This window comes from Aphelocoma coerulescens, chromosome 6 (assembly GCF_041296385.1).
Source record: "Aphelocoma coerulescens isolate FSJ_1873_10779 chromosome 6, UR_Acoe_1.0, whole genome shotgun sequence".
In the NCBI taxonomy this organism is placed as follows: Eukaryota; Metazoa; Chordata; class Aves; order Passeriformes; family Corvidae; genus Aphelocoma; species Aphelocoma coerulescens.
The window spans coordinates 6,981,224-7,004,077 of NC_091020.1; the positions used below are offsets into that span (position 1 = coordinate 6,981,224).

Consider the following 22,854-nt stretch of genomic DNA (forward strand, 5'->3'; position numbering starts at 1 on the left):
TCAGAGCAACTAAGATGAATTAAGAACCTAAAAATTCCTTAATGTACCTGCCCTGGACTGCAGCAAGCACAGCCTGCTCCCTCTCCTTCTCCCTAGGGGAACCTAGGAAAGCTGTCTTCCTCACTCAGGGCCCCTGGTTTGCCTGGTGCTGAGAAATATGAAATATTCCCTTTTATATTCAAATGGTCACTGTAGGAACTCAGAGATGATTACCAGCACCACGTGTTCCTCCTGCACCCCTGTGTGTAGAGGAAGAGTCAGACAGCTGTTGGCAGTATCCTGGACTGTTTTTTCCAGGTGTTACATCCGAGATGCAGCAGTATCTCACCAACTCTTACTGTTCCACAGGGCTTTAGGTCAGCCCTAAGACTTCAAAAAAAAGCCTGCTAATGTAGACACGCCTGTTTCCAGCACAATGTGAATTTCCAGTGTGTCTCATGCTCTGTACACACCAGTTCAGAGCAGCCTGTGCCCCTAGAGCTGAGCCCCACTAGATTTCTCTTAGTTCAGCAAGCACAGACTTCAGGTTTTACCTAAACAGGAGTGCCATGTACAGGAAAGAAAGGCAACAAGAAGATTCCAAAAACCTAGGAAAACTTAACCCCCCCACCTTTTAGAACAAAAAGGGTTTGAGAAGAGCCTGGGGGCTCCTGCTGAGAAAATCTGACCGCAGAAAAACAGTATTTTGCTGTTGATACAGTAAAGTGCAGTCATTGCCTGATGCTGGAAAGAGGTCCCACCTCCTGCCTTTGTCTGCCACTGCTCTTGGACAGGCTTCACTTCCTACCCACTTCCTCCGAAATCAGCCTTTTCTCCACAAGACTGGTCATGGCCAAGCCCCTCACACAACTGCCCCATGCTCTGCACATTCTCTCAGCACCAAACGCCAGGTGAACAAGCTCTCTCCAAACTCCTCTCAGTCATTAGGTGCATTAGATGTGGATAGGCTTGTCTGTATTGATTCACCCCCAGCTGATGCTACAGAAAATAGCTGCACTAACATTTAAAAGGTTGCATTAAAAAAACCCCAAACCAATGCAACCTAAGGAATATTGATCCAGAGCTAAGAGGGGGAAAAAATTGCTCACACAATTTAAAAAATACAATATAGATTTTTTTTAAAAAATATGCCACATTAGAAAACTTTCCAGAATATATGGCCACATAAAAATGGGGATCTTGTGTTTTTTGTTATTAGACCTAAAATGTAAGTCTTTGCCTGAGTGTGTAAGTTTCTGTTAAAACAACAATTTGTCCTGTGGACTGTAAATTCAATTACTGTTTTTATTGGAATCACATTTTGCTTTGGAAACAAACATGCAGAAAAACAACCAGTAACGTAGACATCTTAAAAACATCTCAGAACAGGCATGGTTCTGAGAACAGATCAGTTATGGTAATTCTTCCACTGTGAACTACAAGGTTTTTAAAATCCATTTCCATATTTTTAATTAACACCTAGTTAAAAAAAAAAATCTTACTGTAGGTCATTTTAATCACAAATGGGAAAACAAATTTGTTTTATCAGAAAATTGATTCAACACTATTTTAGGGACTTATTTTTCATGTTTTTATCATAAAAATTAAGCCATTAGCATACATTTCCCAATTTGGGAATGCAGAAGCAAGCCAGTTCTTCTCTGAAATTTCAGAGTTACAGTTTTCAGTCACCTCTCTATGTGAAACTAGTCTATTTTAACACCAGAATATTTGATCAGCACACACAAAACCCCCACATAAGTCTAAGATATCGGTAGTTCTTTACAACTCCATTTCTATATAACTTGAATCTGCAGAGTTCTAACCATAGCCTGTTAGTCACAAGAAACCACCCCTTCTTTACGTGACACTTGGATTTGGTGCCCCATTGTAAAGAGGCTCCCCTCATTACATACGTGTTCATAAATCTGTTAATGCTGCATCTCAGCTTGAGTGCCTGTGTTTAACTCTCCCTTATAATCCTGTCCTTCACGTTAGATAAAAAATGCAGCTGTGGGTAAGGGCAGGGTTGGTCTGGTGAATGCAGGAGTTAAACAAAGCCTTGCCTCAGCACAGCTTGGCTAAGTGGGTGATTTGAAATCTAGTAAAGCTTCCCCTTGGTAAACTGCCAAAGCCAACCACACCTTGGATGATGTGAGGTTGTTTTTGAGAAGGTAACATCTCCTTACAGATTATCTCCTCCCACTTCGACTTGGAAGGCTTCTGAGAACAGTCATTTCCATTTCTGTTGGGGCATGAAATGGTTTCTGCTGAGAAAGAGCATAATCTCATTCTGCTTTGACTTGTTAGGAAGCTCATGACAAATCGTATAATCCAATGTGGATTTTTAGAATTTGTTTAAACAATGCATGAGAAGAAACAAACATCTCTACTGAATAATTTCTTCCAATTAAACAAACAAACAAACAACAGTCTCTTAACTCATTATCCCTTATAAATTATGTTAACTACATCTTCTAGAAAATTACGAGACACAGAAGTAACAGAACCAACAAAAATCAAAGATTTCCACAATCATACAGAATTCTATCACAACTCAGAATAGAGAGCAAACACTTCCAACTTTGGAGTGAAAATCTTGAGTCAGCCATAGAATAAGTGCAGCCTTTCCTCTCCTCCCCTTGTGCTTTGTCCTTCTGAGAAACTCTGCAAAGAACATGTGATCACAAAGTTTGCACACAGTTTGCCTGATGAGATAAAGACAATGTGTCGGCTTTCGATGGGAAAAAAATGAAGAAATGATGCCAAAGGGTTTTATTTATTCCTTTCAGCAGCACCTTTTCCTTGGCAGCTTTCCTAAATTGCAATGTCATAAATACCTAGAGGGAGCAAACACCCAATGGCAGCATCTTCTCTTGAGAACACAGAGCCATACCCAGAAACCTGACATCACCTACTCTGAAGCTGCTGTATTTTGATCTAACCCTTAAAGAAAGCACTCAGCAGGAACATCCAATGTGTCTGCATTGCCAAGCAGAGACGTGGAGAAGATAGGAAAATCATTAATGGCTGGGAAGCTCAGCTGGCAACAGAGAGAAAGGCAGGCTGGATGAGGGCACAGGACTTCATTTGGTGCTTTGGAAGGAAAGAGCAAGGGTGATGGGAAGCAGCAACCACTTCCCATGGGCGGGGGAGAGGCAGTAAGGCTGAGTGTAACCCGGAGAGCAGATCAAAGATCACACTGAAGACTCCTCGAGGTGGGCCCTAGTCACTTCCTTACCTACACCAAGCTTTTCCCCTCCAATAGTCCCTTGCTCCATCTAGACAAAATGTCACATATCTGAGGTTCTTCTATCATGTGATTCTCCATTTTCGTTTTAAAAACTGGCAGAATGTGTAGCAATTCTCACATCTGTCATTGGGTTTGTGCTTTTATGTCAGCCAGAAATATTGACCTATGCACTGAAACACAGTCCATACACAGACACACATACATATATATGCAACTGCTAATTGTTGTTTAAGCCTGGAAGGACTGAAAAATAAAATTTAAAAAACCAAGGTTTTTGAAGAAGGAGTCAATACCAAGAGCTGAAAGGAAAAATGACTCAACTAGAGACCCTAAAGAGAAAAGACCTTACCAAGTGTGATAGACAAATTTTCAGTAAAGTCCCTCCACACAAAGTATCTTCACATTTATAGGACTGACTGGTTTAAGAGTTCTTTGCAGGTGTCCATTGTATCATGTATATACCCTAATAAATCATACTGGATGCACAGTTCCATGTGGAAGAAATAGAGCTGATAGGAGGTACCTTTGAAAAACCTGGCCCCAGAACCAGAGACAGGTTATTTTTCTGTGACAACAAGTAATAGATATATTTCTCTCTCCATGGTAAATTAGTCTCAAAGCAACATCCTCCATCAGAGAAAGACCTTAAGGCGCTCTTATAATACAAGCAAAAGCCAAACTGAGCACTTTAACTGGATTTTTTAACAGCCCTAAAATTATTAAAATCATGAACTTTAAATAATTATATTTCAACCAGTGTTTTACTAGTTCTCTCCCTACCTTCTCTGATTTTAATTTTCTCACTTGTCAGCATGTCTTGGCAGTGAGAACAAGAAAGACCTCAAACCTTTGCTGATTGCTTTCCAAGCAATCTGATTTCTATAAATTAGAAGTTGCTGATGGGAAAGCAGACAGCAGTACCCTTTGATCAAGATACACATCTTGATCTCTTTTATCATTTTTTAAAAAAACAATAATATTACAACAAAAAAAAAATCATCATACAAGCTTTTCGATCAAAGTGTGTCACTGTCTGCTTCCCAGTCAACATACTGCCAGTAAATTGGCGAGGTGCCCGGAACGCGCAGGCAGCAGCTGGTGGGTTTGATTACCATCTGTATAGCCACTAATGTATAAAATATTGTGTCTCCATCTAGTGGGCATCTGCAGTTTACAGGAAATTTGAAAATGGGTTGGAGCCGACTTCCGTGGGTGGGAGAAGGAGCTTCACTCGACTCCCCACCAGCAGAACGGGGCTATCTGAAACAAGGAAGGCTTTGGAGCTTCGCCCCGGTTCTATCCCTGCGCTGGCACTTGTCCTTGAAATCATGTTTTCTGCAGAGGCATTCACAGAACAACTAGTTCTGTTCTCACAACAAACCACCTCATTCCAGTGCTCTGCAGCACCCTGGAAGTCTTGGTGGTCAAATTTGAAAATGTAAAAGAGGTAACAGGAAAAGGAAGAGCAAGGGTGCCATTAATGACCTGAACTCCTGAAATCAACAATAAGGAATGAGATGAATATGCCAAGACAATGTCTTTCCTTATATTAAAATATTACAAACTGCCCCTCCCCACTACATAATGGCAGGACATGCAAAAAGCCTGTTAACTCTCTCATATGGTTTCTGATAACAGCCTTGACTGAAGAGCAACAGGGGTAACACAGGATACATAAACCTGTTTTTCAGGAGAGTGCCACAGAAACAGTCCTTGGGACACAGACTTTAGAGTCCATGTGGCCACCCAAAGGAGAAACTGAGGCACAAGGCAGCACTATAACAGCTCTCTCACAACAGACACAGGACTAGAACAAATAGCTAATAAAGATGAACTCTACCCCACTCGTTACACCATGCTCCTTTTCATCAATTACCATCCTTTTTGACAACTACTCCACTAGCGATGTACTGACTGGGCATATTTTATGCACAGCCATCTACTGTGAAAACTGCATCTTAATGAAGAATATCAGTACAGCAAAATGAAATAAAAACCAACAAGATCATACTATTGATTTTTTCCATCCACACGGAGTAGACCTAAATTCCCCTAGCTTGAAAAATCTGTTGAGATAACTCTCCAACATAGCATGATTACATTTCATCTAATGAATTCTCTGGATGCATGATAGGTCCTAAAACAACTCCTCTTTTTTTTCTGAATATCTTTTAATAAAGTTTTTGTAGATGTGTTTTGATTTGACACCTAAACTGGTTACAGTAAAGCATTTTTTATTTTTATCATATATTCCATTGCATTAGAGGAAAGTTTATTACTCTATAAATAATTCATTCAAAGGAACTTCAGTTTAACAGCACCTAATAGACACAGTCGCTTAAGGTAGCATGCTGGCAAATTTCAGCTTTAAATCAGAAGCTGATCTGTCTTCACATAAAAAAAAGTCAACTCCTCAGAAGAAAGCATCAGTTTTAAGAAACTCAGGCGTGAGCACTTAAAAATGAAGTCAAGGCATGCCAACAACTTTTGTACTAATTTATTATTTGCTTGTTTGTGCAGGAAGGGGATGAGATTTGTTTCAGTCTAATCTAATACCCTTTATTTCAACAGAAACTGGAAGAATTAGAAATTCCCTGTTGTTCCCTCAACAATTTGCTGTGATAGAAGCTTTATTTTTCAGGTCAGCACTCTCCATTTTTGATTGCTCAATGGGAGCGCCACTATGGCTAAAAAAAGAAGGCTCTGAAACTTCAGGAAATAGAAACTGCTGACTACCTGGTGAAGGAATAATGATTTATAATATATGAATAGGGGCAATAATTGGATAGCAGGCTGTACTCAAAAAAGCCTTAATTCACAGATCTGACATCAGAAAGTCATAATCCATCGATCTAGCATCAGAATGATGGATTATGACTTTTTGAGAACATGTAGACATGTCAGCTTCATGAGCATTCCGGGAATCGTAGTCCAAATTGTTTTACTGAGGTAATTTGAACAATTTCAGCTTTTTCCAATAAAGCTGATGCACTAATATTTTGAAATATAAAAGTTCCATTGTTTTTCTTTTAAACCCTAAAAATCCTCCAAAAGAATTCTTTTTTTTTTTTTTAATCACTTCAAGTCTGTATAATTTTATACAGCTAACAGGGATTACAACAATTTTAAAACCTAATTGCTTTTTGTGTCAAAAAAGTTTTGTATTCAAGTTTGGACACAAAATAAACAAGGTGCAAAGTGAGGGATTAATTATCTTGTTTTCTTTCAGGAAAGAACTGACATATCCTGTGCATGTTTTCCCCCTAGGCTACTTTAAAAAAAAAAAAAGTTATTATGTGCATTTAGATAGAATTCTTTATGTAAAGAAATAATACTCTTGCAATGTACGAATACGTAGAGGTTGAAAAGTATTTTTTATACATAAGCTTTTGACATTTTAAATTAAAAAAAGACATAGTTGGAACTTCACTTTCCTCATAAAAATAAACATGGACTGAGGTTATTGAATAAAACGTTCACAAAATTCTAGAGATCATTTCATTGAGCACTGCATACATATTTAAAAGTAAACCACACTTTCATTCATAAAATTCCATTGCAAAATCTTCCACTGGCTTTTCCACATTACAATTAAGTGAAAACTATCAATTAACGACTGCTACATTAGACTAATTCAGTGGCTCAGATGGGTAAGAGTTCTTCCAAAAATGCTTTCTGCTTCATTGAAGTGTTGAGAATAAAAAGAAAATCCCACATTAAATGTAAAATATTACTAAGCATTTTCAATGTATACTCATATTAAAACTATAAACAACCTGTGACTAAAGCCTCTTCCAAAGGTATAAAAACTTTATGTTATACAAGTAACAAGGGCTAAAGGGCAAAAGAAACAAACCAAACCAAGCCAGGGTTGCATATCTCTGTATTTTTTTTTTTTTCTGGAAACTCATTTGTCTAGGGGGCTGAGTTTCTCCTTCTCTGGTTTTTCTCACCTTATTTTCCTTCTTACTCACAAAATGTTCAAAAGGGAGCTTATTAATAAAGGAACTACTAAGGTGAAGTTCTTTGGGTTTTTTTCCCCCCTTTTATCTGTGTTCCTAAATAAAGCTATCACGGAGGAGAAGTCACAGGGCTCTTTTATAATGGCTGAAATAATTTCTTTCACTAAGCCCCACGTATACATTAAGGCATTCTGGGTCCAGTCTCAGCCCAGATTTCAAAGCAAACAATGACAACAACAAGACCAAAGGAAGGGAAAAAGCTGCAGGAAGAATAATGCACTTTTTAGAGCAGGCAGAAGCAATTTACTTCATTTTGACAACTAAATATGAAATGGCTAATAAAAAAATCACTGCCATGTTCCACAAACTCCTTCCTCTAAACACACCTAATGTTCATAAAGGTCTCACATAAAGGCATCACATCACTGAAAAGCAACTGCTTCTTTAAATGAGCCTTAAGCAACAATCACACTGCACAACTGATCAAAAGAGGGAGCACCTCATGCGATTAACTTTTCTGGGGAATTACCATTGGCAGGCTGTAATTACTCACTTGGAAGGCAGTCACGAGGACACCATGGCCAACTGTTCTCTGCCTGTGATTTATATGCCTGAGGTAATGACCAGTGGCCAGGATATCAGTGTGGCAGCTCCCTTCAAAGAGCCTGTTGTGCAGCACCAACCAAGGTTCACTGTTACTTCATCATCAAACCATCTTCTACCTGCATTTTGCTCGGATCTTTTTTGACCGAAGTATTTACCCAGCCCAACTCAATTAAGCTTATGACATCAAATGAGCCCACGGAGGGTGGCTACAACCTTTCCAGACTGAGGGAAAAGTGAAGTCCTCAGGACTGCATGCAGGGGAAGACAGCAGTACAATGGGTATCTCCCGATTCCTCCTCTTTTTTGGACCCATGCATTAGTCCTACCCCTTTTCTTGTTATTGAACTGGTTATTCCCTTTCCTTGTCTCCACAGACACCACAAACTCATTTAATGTAGGTTATGAAGCAGCAGTGGGATGTTAACTTTCTGTCTTCAATGATGTGCTCTTGAACCAATGACCTCGAAGTGCAAAGCTGTGTAGATCTTTACCATTCCCTCGATAGCCAGGCCTTTATTCATCAAGTTCATAAGCAAAACCTGTGTGCAAAAGGAACGCTTACTCACAACTACTATTATGGTCGTTCTGCTGGGGCTGTACATTGCACTGAAAGAATATGAATTATAAAGTGCATGGCTTAGTAAAATTTAAATTAAGCAAATGTTTAATATTAAGCCATTTCATCTTTTTCCAAAGTTCGGCAAATTTATTACAGAGCGCTGAAATTGCACTTCAAGCCCTAAGGCTCGCAGTGTTGGAGCCTGCTTGATTAATATAATTAAAAGAATAGCATAACTCAAAATTTATTAAATAATTAAATATATGCAGACTTATTGTTTACTTCCAACTGATAGCATGATTTCTAGCTAAAAATTTGCACTGCTTCATAGCTGACAAGTTGCTAGAGCACATCCCCTTTTTCCTGCTGTGCATATGATTAAAAGAGCAGAGGTTAAACACAGCAATAAAAAAAAAAATTGGGGAATTCTATTTTTGGTCACAGTGGTGCTTAGTTCTTTCCTCTCTTTTTTACAATAAGCAGGTGCTGTTGAAGAGGTGGAAAGTCTCATGGGAGGAGGACATTGAGCTGGAGAAGGGTAGGAAAATGCTTCCTTGGAAAGAATTGTCCTCCCTTCCACAATCACTACATATCTTGTATTGCATTCTTCTACCGTAGCCAAGACCCAGCTTGCAGGAGAAGCCAAGCTATATCCATCAGATTACTGGACATACATAGCTTGTGAGACCTGATCCAGAGGATTTCTCAACATGGGCAAAGCTCACAATTTTATGTGGCATAAAATTCCTGCCTTACACAGTGCTTGCGAGCCACTCACACCTGCATGGCCAGCAAATGCTGGCTGGCACACCGAGGGCTCCCAGAGGTCACAGAGACAGGTTTTATGGGATGGAAATCTTATTTTCTTCATTATGAAACTACAGCAAAAATGCCTACTTTTTCTGCAAATGTTGCCTGCTTATCTTCATTTTCTCCTGCAACAATTCTGCTTTCTCCTTCAGCCACTGCACTGATCAGCAGCCCCTCCCAATACATGAGGTGGAAAGCCAATGACAAAATTAAAACAAGTTGGCAAATGTACCTATATATACATATTTCATGTTAGCACAGTTATGCTTTAGAAATTATGGCAACAGCAATAGAATTCTGCTGCTGTGATCATGGATAATCAAAGCAAGTGAAAAAAAAAAAGGCAGTGCTGAAATATTTTCAAAGGTATGAAAGTCTTTACTGTTGTGTAATTTAAATTTACTTGCCATCACTTGAAATTTCCTTTCGTCTGTGTGATTAGAATTTAAATGCTCCCAAAGTACATTAACAAATATAATTCCCGTTATATTGCAGAAATACTGCAGCAACCTCCTTTTAATGCTGAAAACTAACTAGGCTCCCTAATTTGCTACAGAAAATACAAAGCACAATTAGTTAAAATGTTTTCAAATGAAGTCTTATTTGGGAATGACCCACAAGATGAACCACTACAGCACTTTCTACTCTACTTATACAGACACACATACACCCACACATTACAAAGCTAGTATTTTCTACAGTATTAGCAGTAGAAATTATGTAGCAGTATTTTCTACAGCTGTAAATATGGGATGTTTCCATTTTACAGAGAACATTTCTAATGTAATCGTTTTCAGTTTGAGGCCAAATTTTGCCGACATTACACATCATGGTAATGCAGTGTTTATTTTAGATACAATCCTAGTAGTTCCCCTAAATTTACTTGGGGCACAGTGGATTGAGGACACATGAATTGAACAGTAAATCTTAGCTGCTCACTCACAACTTATACCTGACAATGGTGACAGAAGGGCAGACATTACAAGCCCTCTCAAGCATTACCCCATGATAAATTTGTCTAAAAGTCTTCATCCCAAATTCTTTAATTTTCAAATTCAAGATGTTCTTGATGAGTAGAAATTACTGTTCCCTGAGGACAGAGTTCCACAGAACATTAGTGTCACATTGAAGATTTTATGCAGCCTGAGTAAATTGGGTCTTAACTGGGAAGTAGTTGACAGAGTCAACCTGACCGCCAGGTAAAAATAAAGCTACAATGCCCCGCTGGAACACCACTGTTTATTGTAGCATTGGTCAAGTTTAGTGTACTCTTCATGAGCACCTCTAATTTTTCCCCACCATACTGATCTTACTGGATTTGACAGGCAGAACCCTGCAAGCAGCATAAGTCTACAAAAATGACCTTTTACACAACGGAATTCCATAAAGCAGGGTTTCGTTTGTTAAGTCATGCTACCTTTTCTTTAGTCTTTGTCCATTCTTCTCCAATTGATTTGGTAGAAGGAGAAAATGAAAATTTAAAAAAAATCAAATTCTATGTGTCTGTGTAGGTTAGAGTTATTGGTACCTATCTGATTAAGAAATTTATTTTGCTAATAAAATTGCTAGCATGTTAACAGATAAATGTTAAGGAAGAAAGCAGATTTGTCTTTTTAATTGTATTGGTTCACTACAAAATGAAACAAAACCAACTCACATTATGGTCTGCAAAGCTGTAAATGTATTAAAATGGCAACTGAGCTCTGAAAAACTTTAGGGCTTAAGTCCCAATTCCCAGAGGAATCCAGTCCCCTGTGTAATACACCATGTCCTGCTGACCATTTAATGTACAACCTTTAAACTTTCCCGTTCCCTAAATAAGCTTCCTTACCACAGACTTCTACATTTTATTCTAATGCATATGGTTTGCTGCTTATTAGTTTGTGTAATGTTCCTACTACTATGAAAGAAAGAAAAAAACCCAGCAATCCAGGAGACAAATTCTCATTTTATCTTACACTTGTCAAATATTAAGATTCTCCTAGTCTGTCAGATTTCTAAGCTTGTCTAATGTCTGTCATTTGTATCCAAAATTAATAAAGTCTATCCATGCTGGATGATTTTCCAGTTGCTCTGATTCTGATTATGCACAATAATTTGTAATTTAAATTCACAAAGATGTGCCAATGTATTTGTGTTGTCAGTTTTAAAGGCTTGGCCTTTTTGACTCTGATACCAAAGCCATGTTCTTTCTGCTCACTATAAAGTTCCAGTAATGCTTGGACCGACCAATTACTCCTGGTAATTTGATTATGTACCCTCTTTCTTTTATTATTTACCCATTTAACTGAGGATTGATCAGAACAAAGAGACAATTAAACATGCTGCAATAAAACCAGTATGAATAACAAGAGTAGGAACTGAAGACAAACCAGCAGTAGTTCAGAAACACAGAGATAAGACTGAAATCCTGTCTTTAACTTTTCCTATTGTGTTTGGCTGTGTCAGGGCTGCAAAGAAAAGGATATTAATTTTACATTCAGTAATTCAGAGAGCTCTATTTGCAAGCAAGGAGGAGGGACAAAAGATAAAATCTGTGTCATGGCAAAATAAGTAACATTTGGCTCCTTACTTCCACCTTGACAATTCCTTGATTTCTCAAACAAAACATGATTATTAAACAGAAATGAATGGTTCAGTGCACAGTTCCACACCAGCATGCATGCAGTATCAATAGACTCAAGAGGTCGTTCTCAAAATTGACAGAAACATAATGACATTTTTTGAAATTCCACCGGAGGGCACCACAGTGGACCAATGGTGGGATTATTTAAAAAAATAAATGGAAAACCAAAAAAAAGCCACACAGAAAAAGCCAATCCTCGTTCCCCGCCCCCACCCCCCCAAAAAGTCACCAGCTTAGGCTCTCACCCTCACTTTCTTTTAACCTAGACCTGCCAGGACAACAGCAATGCTAAAAATTGAAAATAGTCTATTGTGACAAGCCTAAATGAGAGTAAAAATTTTCAATACTTCATTGGAATATGACCATTACAGGTAATTTAATGTTTCTGCAAATGTAAGTCTTCAACTACATCCTAATTCCTGAGGAATACAAAAAGCTGGCACAGTATCTTTCTTAGAACAAAAGAAAATCATTAAGATCCTAAATGTATAACAGACAGAGACAAAAATGATAAATGGGCACCATGAATACAAAATGAATGCTAAGAAAAACGCTGAGAGAATGTAAAGCAGATATTCAAAGTAGAATAATCTCTAAGGAACATCCCTAGCACTCTCCCATTTTATTATACAAGAATACTACATGCATTGGTTGCAATGTATTGCAATCTTTTCACAACACACAACATCCAGTAGATCCAGAGACAGACCTGAATTCCAGCCTGTTAATGCCTGAAACTTGTCCACAGCCTTGATCAATGCAAAATTCAAGACTTCTCAAGCACAGGATGTTCTCACAACTCTGAGACCATATTTGGATGGTCTTCCTATAAATGAAGCATGCAACATTCATCTTTATCACTTACAATCTATGCCATTTCCTTAGATTGTGTTCACAAGCCAAATTTGATATGCACAGTCAAAATAAATGATGGTGCAACTGCACGGGAGATATTTTTCCTTGCCTAGTGTTACTTGAATAGAACAGAAACAACACACCAAGCACATGAATTCTAATACTAAGAAAGTAGTCATATGCATATTAGCAGGTAATTCATGCAAAATGTCCTGTTCTGTGGGAGTGGTGACAATATTTTCTGTGATATGTATTTACAATATTGTTGGAATCTTGTAGGACCAACCAAAAAGGTCAGAAGGAACGACTTGTCATGAAAGTGGAGAGCAGAAACTTGAGGTATTCCAGCCAAACACATCTGTATTTGTTTGGGTTTTATCCTGGACACAGCACCAACTGCGATGTAACTCTGCAGAACCTACACAGGCTCTGACATAGGCTTTGCAGTCAGAGGACAAAATTTGAGGATGAAATCAGCCTAAAAAAAAAAAGGTGAACACTGACCACATAAGCATCTTAAAGTCAGCCAAAGAGTCTGCCTACTCTAACAAGTAGGAAAAAGCAAACATTAAGTATAAACAATTATACTCTCTTAGCTTTAAGTTGGCCAAGAAGAGATTCAGGATGAGGTCACTACCAAATTTTCAACAGTGCACGCGGGAAGCCAAACCATAAAATACTTTAGATAGTAGTCTTGACCCTGAAGAATGCCAAGAGGCTCCAGCTGCTGTGTTTCCAAGCCTGCCCTGAGGAGATACAGTATAGTCTACCTATTCGATGTTGTTTTTCTGAGTGCTGGAAACACATAATGAAATCTCAGCTTCCACAGAAATGCAGTGGATTTGTGGGAGACACAGGAAGCACAAGGCTAGCTAAGGCTAATGGAAGTGACAGATGGGAACCTACTTCCCAAACCAGAAAAGGAGACAGTGAGGTTCAGTGAACTGGAGCTGGTGGGAGCTGGCCATCAGCCGACACTGAAGAAGGGATTGGAAGGACAGAATTTCCCACCCTGCTCTTTCTCTAGCAGCCTGCAAACGACTCCTGCCTTGGGATCAAATGGTGAAGGAAACTGCAGACAGGAGAGAAAGGGGCCAGAACCAAGTCCCTGCACTGTCACACCTGGGCTACCTCAGCTACCTCTTTGGGTGCACACCAGGTGCAGGGGAAGGAGGACATGGAGAGCACACTACATCCGAGTATGAGTATGGCTCTCCTTCCAGTACCACTTGGCAGCTTATTCCCATATTTCTGGTGCCTTACAATATTGTTGCAGTGTATTTAGACTCTCATGAAAGAATCAAACATTATGCTTTGGATAAACTCCATCCCTTTGCCAAATGTTTTCCTCATTTAAACCCTAATAAAAACATTTTGAATGATTACACTGAACCTAAACGGTGTTGAAGTCTTCCAAAAGTCTAGCAAGCTACAAAGAACAAATAACACAAATGCTGAAGAAAACAGTTGTTTTGTTAATATTCTATTTACACAGCTGGATTCTTAGGAATTTTATCCATCTGTATATTTAGTAAGCAAGGCAAATTAATGCTTAGAATTGCCATTTCCTAAGTGAAAAACAAACCAGCAAAATGAAAAGGCTCCCCCACAATCTGTCTCTCTCTGCCCCATTCCAGATAGACACGCACACCTCCCCCGTAGCCATGAACCACGAAGTAACTGGAGAGGATTCTTCACAGACAGATGTAATTTATAACAAAGGCAGGAAAAGGCAACCCTAACTCAGAGCTTGCTGCCCTTCCTATAAAGTTCACCTCCTTACCAAGAAAAAGCAGAGAATAATTTGTTTGGTTTCTGTACTCAACTCCTTTTTCTTTTATTGTGAAAAGTTTCCATTGTCCTTTTATGTTTTGATTATTGAGTAAGTTTAGAGACTTGCCAAATAGCCCTAGATTGTTAACAGACCACCACTATTTAACTTTGAATGCTTTAACAAAATAAAGGCACAGTTCACATTAATATTCGATGCCCTCATTTTATTTATTATCTTTTCTTTGAAATTTAAACAATTTTCCTAGCTAAGGTTTATTAAATGTAAACCTAAGTAGCAATATAAGTTACCTCACATACCAACCAGACATCCTATAAAACTCAGCTTTCTAATGAGTAACACCACATTTTGCTGAGCTTAGCATATTCATAGGAAATCAAAATAATGTTTTATGAATTAAGTATTCAAATACATCAGATTCAATGTTCAGTAAAAATACTTTATGTTGTATCTTATGACAAGTCATAAAATTCAAGGTGAAATTAGAAGACATACAAACTTTCTGGTGCATTTTAAAAAGGAACTTTCAAGGATTGCAAAACTTGTCTGTTATTTTAGACTTGGATTACATTTGTCCTCATAACATCAACTAAACAGATGAAAATTTATTAAAATGTATATCGATTATAAATCATCACAGTAAAGAAATGTCATGCTATTTATTTATATGAATACGGTCAACATGTTATTCATAACATAAGGTCACAAGATGTATGAATTTGATACATAAATATTCACCCGTGGGGATACATTCCCATGAAATATCACATCACTTGCCCATTCCACAGATACTTTTATGAATACAATTTAATCTTCAAGATGATGAAAAGCTGCAGATAAAGGTAATGGGTACAAAACAGTTGTTCATTGTAGTATAAGGTCATGGATCTCTGTCTGCCAATTACCAAAAATTATGCAGGAAATTTTGGAAATAGGGCAATTGCTCTGGAAAACCAGTCTCCAGTAATTCTAACTGTACAAGCAGGCACAAAAATGGTACCTGCTGGCAAACAACTTTAAAAAAAGGCAGCTAAATTTGAACCAGCAAAATATAAATGAAATGTGGCACCTTCTTGAATAACTGCTTGATCCCTGCTACATTACATGGAAGAGTTTAACACCAAAAATAGCATTGTTCTGCAGCAGACATAATGCATTGGGCTCAAAATAAAATGTCTCTGTTTTCTTTTTTTGGCAGAGTCCTTTCAAGTTATATTCTTTGAACTTCCTAAAAATGAGTTATTGTGCAAATAACCTTCTGCCAACATGCCAGCAGCAGCCTACCTGGCTCTCACCAGCTTATGTACAAAGCTCTTCCAATGGTTTGGCTGATATAGAACCCTGTTTTCTAGATTCCTGTCTCCCCAGCAACATGCCCTATGGAAAGCTGAGGGCACACCACGGACCCCTAAATCACATGGGCCTTGCTCCAGCAGAGCCAACCACAGTGTCTGGCACCAGGATGGAGCTAGGGCTCTGAAATGATCTTCAAGAGCACTGCTTTGGTGTCAGGGAGTTTAAACACAGACATGTAAGAATAGCAATTCTGTTAAGTGTTTATTTTTTTGTTTTAAACTGGAATTAAATCAAACTGCAAAAATCTCAGATTCTCCTATGAAACAAAATTACTGATCTTTGCTCAGCTCCAAGTACTTTCTTTTATGCTGGTCAAGTAAAACAAGTAGAATTCCCAAAGGGCACCAACAGAGTGAGCTATTCTGGAATACTAGAAAAGTAAAACAAAATTCATATCCTAATAGTCTGCCTTCAGTTACTTTGCTTAACCACTTTAAAATTTCTCCAAGTCAATAAATTTCTGCCAATCTCAATGTCTTCTATTAAAATTTACATCTTGATTGATAACCATTTTTAAACATCTGCTGTAGTGTTTCTGATAGAGCACTTAATCATTTGGATTGTAGAACATTCTGATGAATGGCAGAAACAGGCTGTCATTAATGTACTGACTATCCTTCCAGTCAAAGCCTACAATTCCTAGCTGACCTGCATTCCAGCAAATAAACAAGCCATTACTGCTCTTATCACAACGATGTGTTTTTACATACAAACAAACACACACATACGGAAATCAAGCCACTTTCTAAATAAATAATTTAAAAACTCATAGAGCACATCTGTGTATATATTAATTCCTGCATAGTTCCAGAAATGTTTTCCTGCCAAGAATTCAAGCTTTTTTCCCCTCTCTCTAACATCATACAGTCAAAAATCATGATGCTTTGTCAACTGTACAACTGAACTAAAAAGTGATCATGAGTCTCAATTTTTTTTTCTCCAGTATCTTTAGCTTTTTATCCTCCAGGGTGCTGAACAATGTGACCCCAGTTACTTCTCAGTTTAATTCTGTGTATGTGAATAGGTCCATTGAAATTAAAGTCCCCAGTTTGTCAAAAAGAGGTGCTTGTTGAAACGCTGGCTGGGTCAGAACCATGGTGCTCAGCACACTGAAGGCACAGCCCATGTCAGCTATTTGGCATTTGTCCTGCCTGAATTCTTTTCTTCCGTGACTTCACGCACGTTACTGAGTTAAAAAGCAGGCTTGTTTTGTATTTGATGTTTCCTAAGAAAATAATTTAAAAAACGTTTTGTTAATCATTCTCTAAAGCATTGTAAAAGTACTCAGCACTGGCTTATGAATTCCACCAGCTCTCTGGAACTCTCACAGCAGTTTTCAGGGCAGAGCAGTTCAGCTACCAAAACTCAGGAATGTTAAAACTGCTGTAGAAGACCGTCGGCATGTGACCTACATGGAAATGTAACTGCTAAAGGTCAGTGTATCTTCCCTACTGACACATGAGTATACCAACACAATCTTTGGAAAACAAAGGTTGCTTCTTCTAAGGCAAGAGATGCTTCAATATTTGAAGTAACACTGCACACAATTCCAACACATTCCACTTTTCATTCAGACTAATCACAAGTCCTTCAAGATCTCTGGTTACAGCCCTAGCAAGCCTCAAGATCAAAGGGCTGGATATCTGTGAATTTTGTCACAAAACCCACTGGCTCTCCAGCTGTTTACTTCAGTAATTCGGACTTGGGTCATCAAAAATTTCCCCTCAGACATCAAAAGTCCAAGTACCAATTTTAAACATCCATAATCGGAAAATAATGAACCTACTCCTGAAGCTGTAGTTTTGATCTTCATAGCAGTAAAGGCTTGAGGGACATGTTTTGAAGAAAAAAAATAAATAAGAGCATGGAAATGAAAGAGAAATGGAATGTAACACAACATCAGTTTATCAAAGATACACAATGCCAGACTAATTTCACAGTTTATTAAATAAATAATTTTCTAGACAAAAGCAATGTGAGAGACACGATCATTTCATGAGTGAGCAGGAATACCAACAGATGGAACTGAATGGCCTTGAAGACTATTCACTCTTGTATTCAATGACAAATTGGGAGGTGACATTGGGGGGGATATTTTATTTTTTAAACCTACAGTGCACTGGGAGTACCTCAGCTAGAAAATACAATAACAAAGGAGAACCAGAATAGCAGATGTACGATGAGACAGCCACATGACACAGGTATAAAATGTGCTTCTAGGACCTATCATGTAGGCTATTCCCAGCAGAGGAGAAGAAAGCACTATTGATATTTTACAAGGCCTTGCTTTTATCTCAGCAACAATATTATGTCAGTTTGGTCACTTATGTTCTAACAAAACTGATTTAAAGTGGAACAATTATAGAAGAAGGCCAACAGGATGACAAGAGGCTGGTATGGATGTAAGAACACGTGTATCAAAGTCTACCTTGAAAGCAAAGATTAGAGGAGGCTGGCTTTTCTAGTCTAGCTGAATGAAGGCTGACAATAAGATTGCTGTCTCTTTATACACTAGAAAAATAAACACTGGGGATGGAATGAGAGCTAAAGGTCAATACTGGCACAAATTGGCACAAGGACAAATGCACATAAGCTTGTCATGAATACACTCAGACCAGAAATTGAAGTTTTGTAACAATTACAGAAACCAGGCACCAGGGCACTTCTTAACTGAAAGAGCAAAGACAAAAAAAGTTAACTTTTTAAACTGGAGTTTGACAGGTTTCTGAAGAGCATTATGAATGTTTCCCTAGGAGAAAGCAGCATGAGAGCTGACAACTGAAGACATCCCTTCCATCCCTATACTCTTCTTGATGCCTTTGCCATGGTGATATTTAGAAAACAAAGCTACAAAAAATCAACTCACTGATTTTTAGGCACTACAAATATCTGAAACCTCCAGGCTTTGAAAAGCACTTCATTAGCTGGGGAATGAGTTTCTGTGGTGTGAACTGATATGCTTGTGGAAATGTTCTGGTTTCATACATCTCTAAAATGCAGTTCTCAAGAAATCATTGAGCAGATTTGTTTAAACAATGATTGATTAACCAATCTAAATATGCAACACCTAATGAGGATTACGTATCAAAGTCAAGTCCCAGACTTTAGGGCTTTTGCCATCAGAAGAAAAAAAAAAAGCTTTATTAGCTTTCAGAAAGCATATTCTTCCTATCCACCTCCTTAAATTCAAACACAGAAGGGATTTTGTTCAAACTTAAAAAAAAAACCCCAACCCAACCCACAATTGGATAAGGACCAGACACAGCCCAAAAGCTTAATGCTTCAGAAAGTAAGGAGTACATGGAAAGAAAGCATTAATGGAAACTGTTTTGGAACTCTAAGTACAGAGGATGATATCTAGTGACTGCTATAATACTGAATCTGCACTGCCATTAAATTTAATCTTCGATATTTTTATTGCAACCTGACCCACTATGACATCTCTGAAGAAAATTACATTGTACAGTACTATTTCAAGAAGTCAAACTTAGCTAGTCATCTGGGCCATAAAATAGCAGATTACTCCATCAGGCTGGCTAAAGCAACTAGGAATAAAACTAGATTTACCAACCACATTATTTTTATTAGGAAATGTTTCAAAGCAGACATAATCCCAAAAGACCTTAGCCTCATACCATCCAAAAATACACAACAGAGAGCAGCAAAAAACATGAACTGCAGTATAAGGTGCAATTTGTAAATGAGAGAAAAAAAAATTGCAAGATATGTCATAATATATCATCCTATCAAAGCAAAATAAATTAACTGAGCACAGAAAACAATAAAAACTTCTACACAATTAACGTATTAACAATTTAAACCTTTGTTATAAGACCTGACGTGTTAGTAGGAATTGCTCCATTGAATCCCTGCACATCAAGATTTAGTCTGAACTCCTTTTGATTTCCTTGAAATTGCAAGTTAATATAGGTGTATTAAATCACAGCTAGAGAGCAAAATGTCTAGAACAGGCAGAAGGAAAAAAACAGTATCTTTAACAGCAATATTCCTGAAGAATCCTGCTATGGTAGCACTACTTGCATTTTATTTTGGATCACAGCCACAGAACAGCTAAAGCACAGCTTCTTCTGTAATCATTCTAAATGGGGGGAACTGCTCATAATAGTAACAGGAAAAAAAGGCAATGAATTTACTTGGCAATCTTAACACTTCTCAGCAATTCCTTGTACCGTCATGTTTTCTAACAGGTATTCATGCATACATAATATATAGGTCTTTGTAGATCCGGAATGAAGGAGAAGTAAGGGATTTGATAGCTGGAAAGGCAAGTTTTAAATTTTAAATACTGTCAAAGTAGGTTAGAAGTCTGATGTGTGTTTTATCATCTAACCAAGCATTCATGTCTTTATGTTTTAACCTTTTTTTTTCCTAGGCAATATGATCACCTCAGGAAGTTTGGGGTTTAAAGGCTTTAGCCAATGCAAAAAAAGAAGAAAAATTAAATTAGCCTGGCATTTGTTACCTTTTTTAAAAGACTTGAATACTGTCTGTGTTTTACAGAGGTGGCTTTATTATGCTAGCTGCATCAAATGCAGAATATTAATCAGACTGTGAAGCTCCACTAATTATGTGCTACATTTAAATAACTTAGATTTTGTTAAGTGGCACGGCCACAAATATTGTATGCATAATCTGAGTTTTGAGTCATTTCCCTTTCTTGTCTGATTTTATTCTACACAGGAAATGACAGGGTCATTTGGAAATAACTGCAGTGAAAGATCAAAAAGGAAACTTGATTGAGAACACTGTATAATTGCCTGTGCTAGAGAAAAAAAAATTCCAATGACTTTACAACCCATTGCTATAAGATTTCTCTGGAAAACACACACTGTGGTTTCCCTGAAAGGATATCCATTACAACACTGAGTACAGCTTTTATTTGTTGTAGCTGCATCTCTTTTAAAGAAGCAGCTCTTCTCCTGAGGCTGTTGGGCTTTTATTCAGTAGGTAATTCTTTCGGCACACATACTCCCCAAGCTAAAGCCATTTCAGTGGAAGCAAATCAATTCTGTTGAAGCCAGTAATTTCACTGACTCATCTCGAAGTGTTCATTTGGAAAAGGAGATAATGCTGTAATTAAGCTCTTGGAACACCGTGGTTCTTGTTATTTGGGAAAATCTGGCCATTACAATTTACAGTGTCCTGTTCCAAAAGAACAGGCTTTTATTGCTGGAGCTAAAGGAAAACTTTTTAGATATCAGTTGCACTCAGCTTAGAGTCAGGATCACATCCAGCTCTGGGCTGTGGTGTGTCTGCAGTGGCGTTTTTTGTTTTTCGGTAAGACATTGGTCTACATAACAGGATAGCAGCCAAACTTTCAGCACAGATTTACTATCTACTTTCAGCACATGGATTTCCCAGTCGATCTCCTGTTCCCTGAGCAGATGCACTGTGGAGCAGGCAACCCCAGGTGTGCTCCTGCCACAGGCACACACACCAAACCATGGTAGCCCCAAAAACTCTGTTCATCTACGGGATTGAAAAATAGAAGTAATGATTTCCTTTATGCATAAGAATTTCTAAAAAAAACAAAGCTGCTGTAAAAGAATTTGAAATCTATGCTGGGTTCACCTCTCATCCCCTTTTAACACACAAAGCAAGTGCAAATAATGCCATAAATTTGTATGTGCAGCTTCAATGCCCTAAACTTTTACTTACTGAAGAACAATGCATCACCCTATCAAAATAAACTCTAACAGAATATAAGTATTGATTTTCTTGGGCGTTGGACAAATTAAAAGCTCTCTGCCATGGAGCTCAGAATACAAAACAGACAGATTAAAGTGAAGTGGCACCATAGGTAAGAAAGGGCCGTAGGGGAGTTACAGCTAAAGACTGTCATGCGGGGTTTTGTGACAGTTGTAGCTGCAGATGGCACTTGTTGCTTGAATGGATCATCACCAAAGTCACTCCCTGAAATCTATTTCTGCCACTGCCCAGAGGTGCACCTACAGCAGAGGTGGTGCTCCCCAGCAGAGCCTGCCCAGGGCAACCCGTCCTGCAGCTGGGACAGTGCATGCTGATCTCACCCACCCAGAAATGCATCTTCAGGAAACACAGAGGCATTTCTTTTAAGCTGGTCTAAAACCTTATAAGATTCATGACCCAAATTTACACAAGAATCACTTAATCAAAGCCTCATTAATATTGATTTTACCAATTAAGAAGTGCTAGCCATCCACTGATCTAATTACCTAATATAAAAACCCCATCCTAACACAGTAATGCTGAAGTTCTGCTCTACCTTTGTATTCACAGTTTTGTCACCAATTTCATCGTAGCTGGAATTTTAACCCACCTTGTAAATGATGAGAATTATTTCCAAATATTTGCATCCATGTCAAGAAAAGTCCTTTTTTATAATATGGCTACTTAAAGCAACATGGAAAGCAATTATCCCACATCATCAGAGTCAAAATACCAGCTGAAAGTGTAAAGGAATTTTTCCAGTGCATTAATTTTAACTTCACTGTGTAGTGATAAGCTAAAATATAAGTACTATCAAAAAAATTACACTACTGTGCCTCTCTGGGCAACCAGTTGGCTCCTAATACAAATTTAAAACGCAAATATATTTTAATGTATTGCAACATATATCCTCAAAAGGCACAGTCAAGCTAAAGGAAGGTTAATTTGATTAATTGAACCAGTCCATTTGATTAAAGGCCACATCCTGCATCAACACATTTTCCTACGTATTTTTTTATGTGTAAGTTAGAACACATGACAAAGTTCGCCGTGAAACCAACTCACTATTGTTAACTGAATTCTTTCAAAATGCTCAGTTTTTAGCTCCCTTGTTTTTTTTACAGCCAGTATAATTAACTCTTGGTGGCTGCAGTAGAAACAAAACTCTGTACATGCACATGCATACATCTCTATTAGGGCTCTGGTCAGACTAGGCATGGCATACCACCTTTTCTGATTTTGACTGCTGATTTTAAAGCAGAGTCAGACTCACACACTGCTAATTCAAATTACATGCATCAACTTACAAATACCTACACAAGTGTTCCTGATTTAACACAACTAACA

General features: G+C 38.0%; 1 protein-coding gene across 4 annotated transcripts in view; it reads right to left on the reverse strand.

Moving 5' to 3' along the window:
- The window catches only part of CABCOCO1 (ciliary associated calcium binding coiled-coil 1), a 198,734-nt gene that overhangs the window by 10,365 nt on the left and 165,515 nt on the right, over positions 1–22,854 (reverse strand). The window lies entirely within an intron of this gene.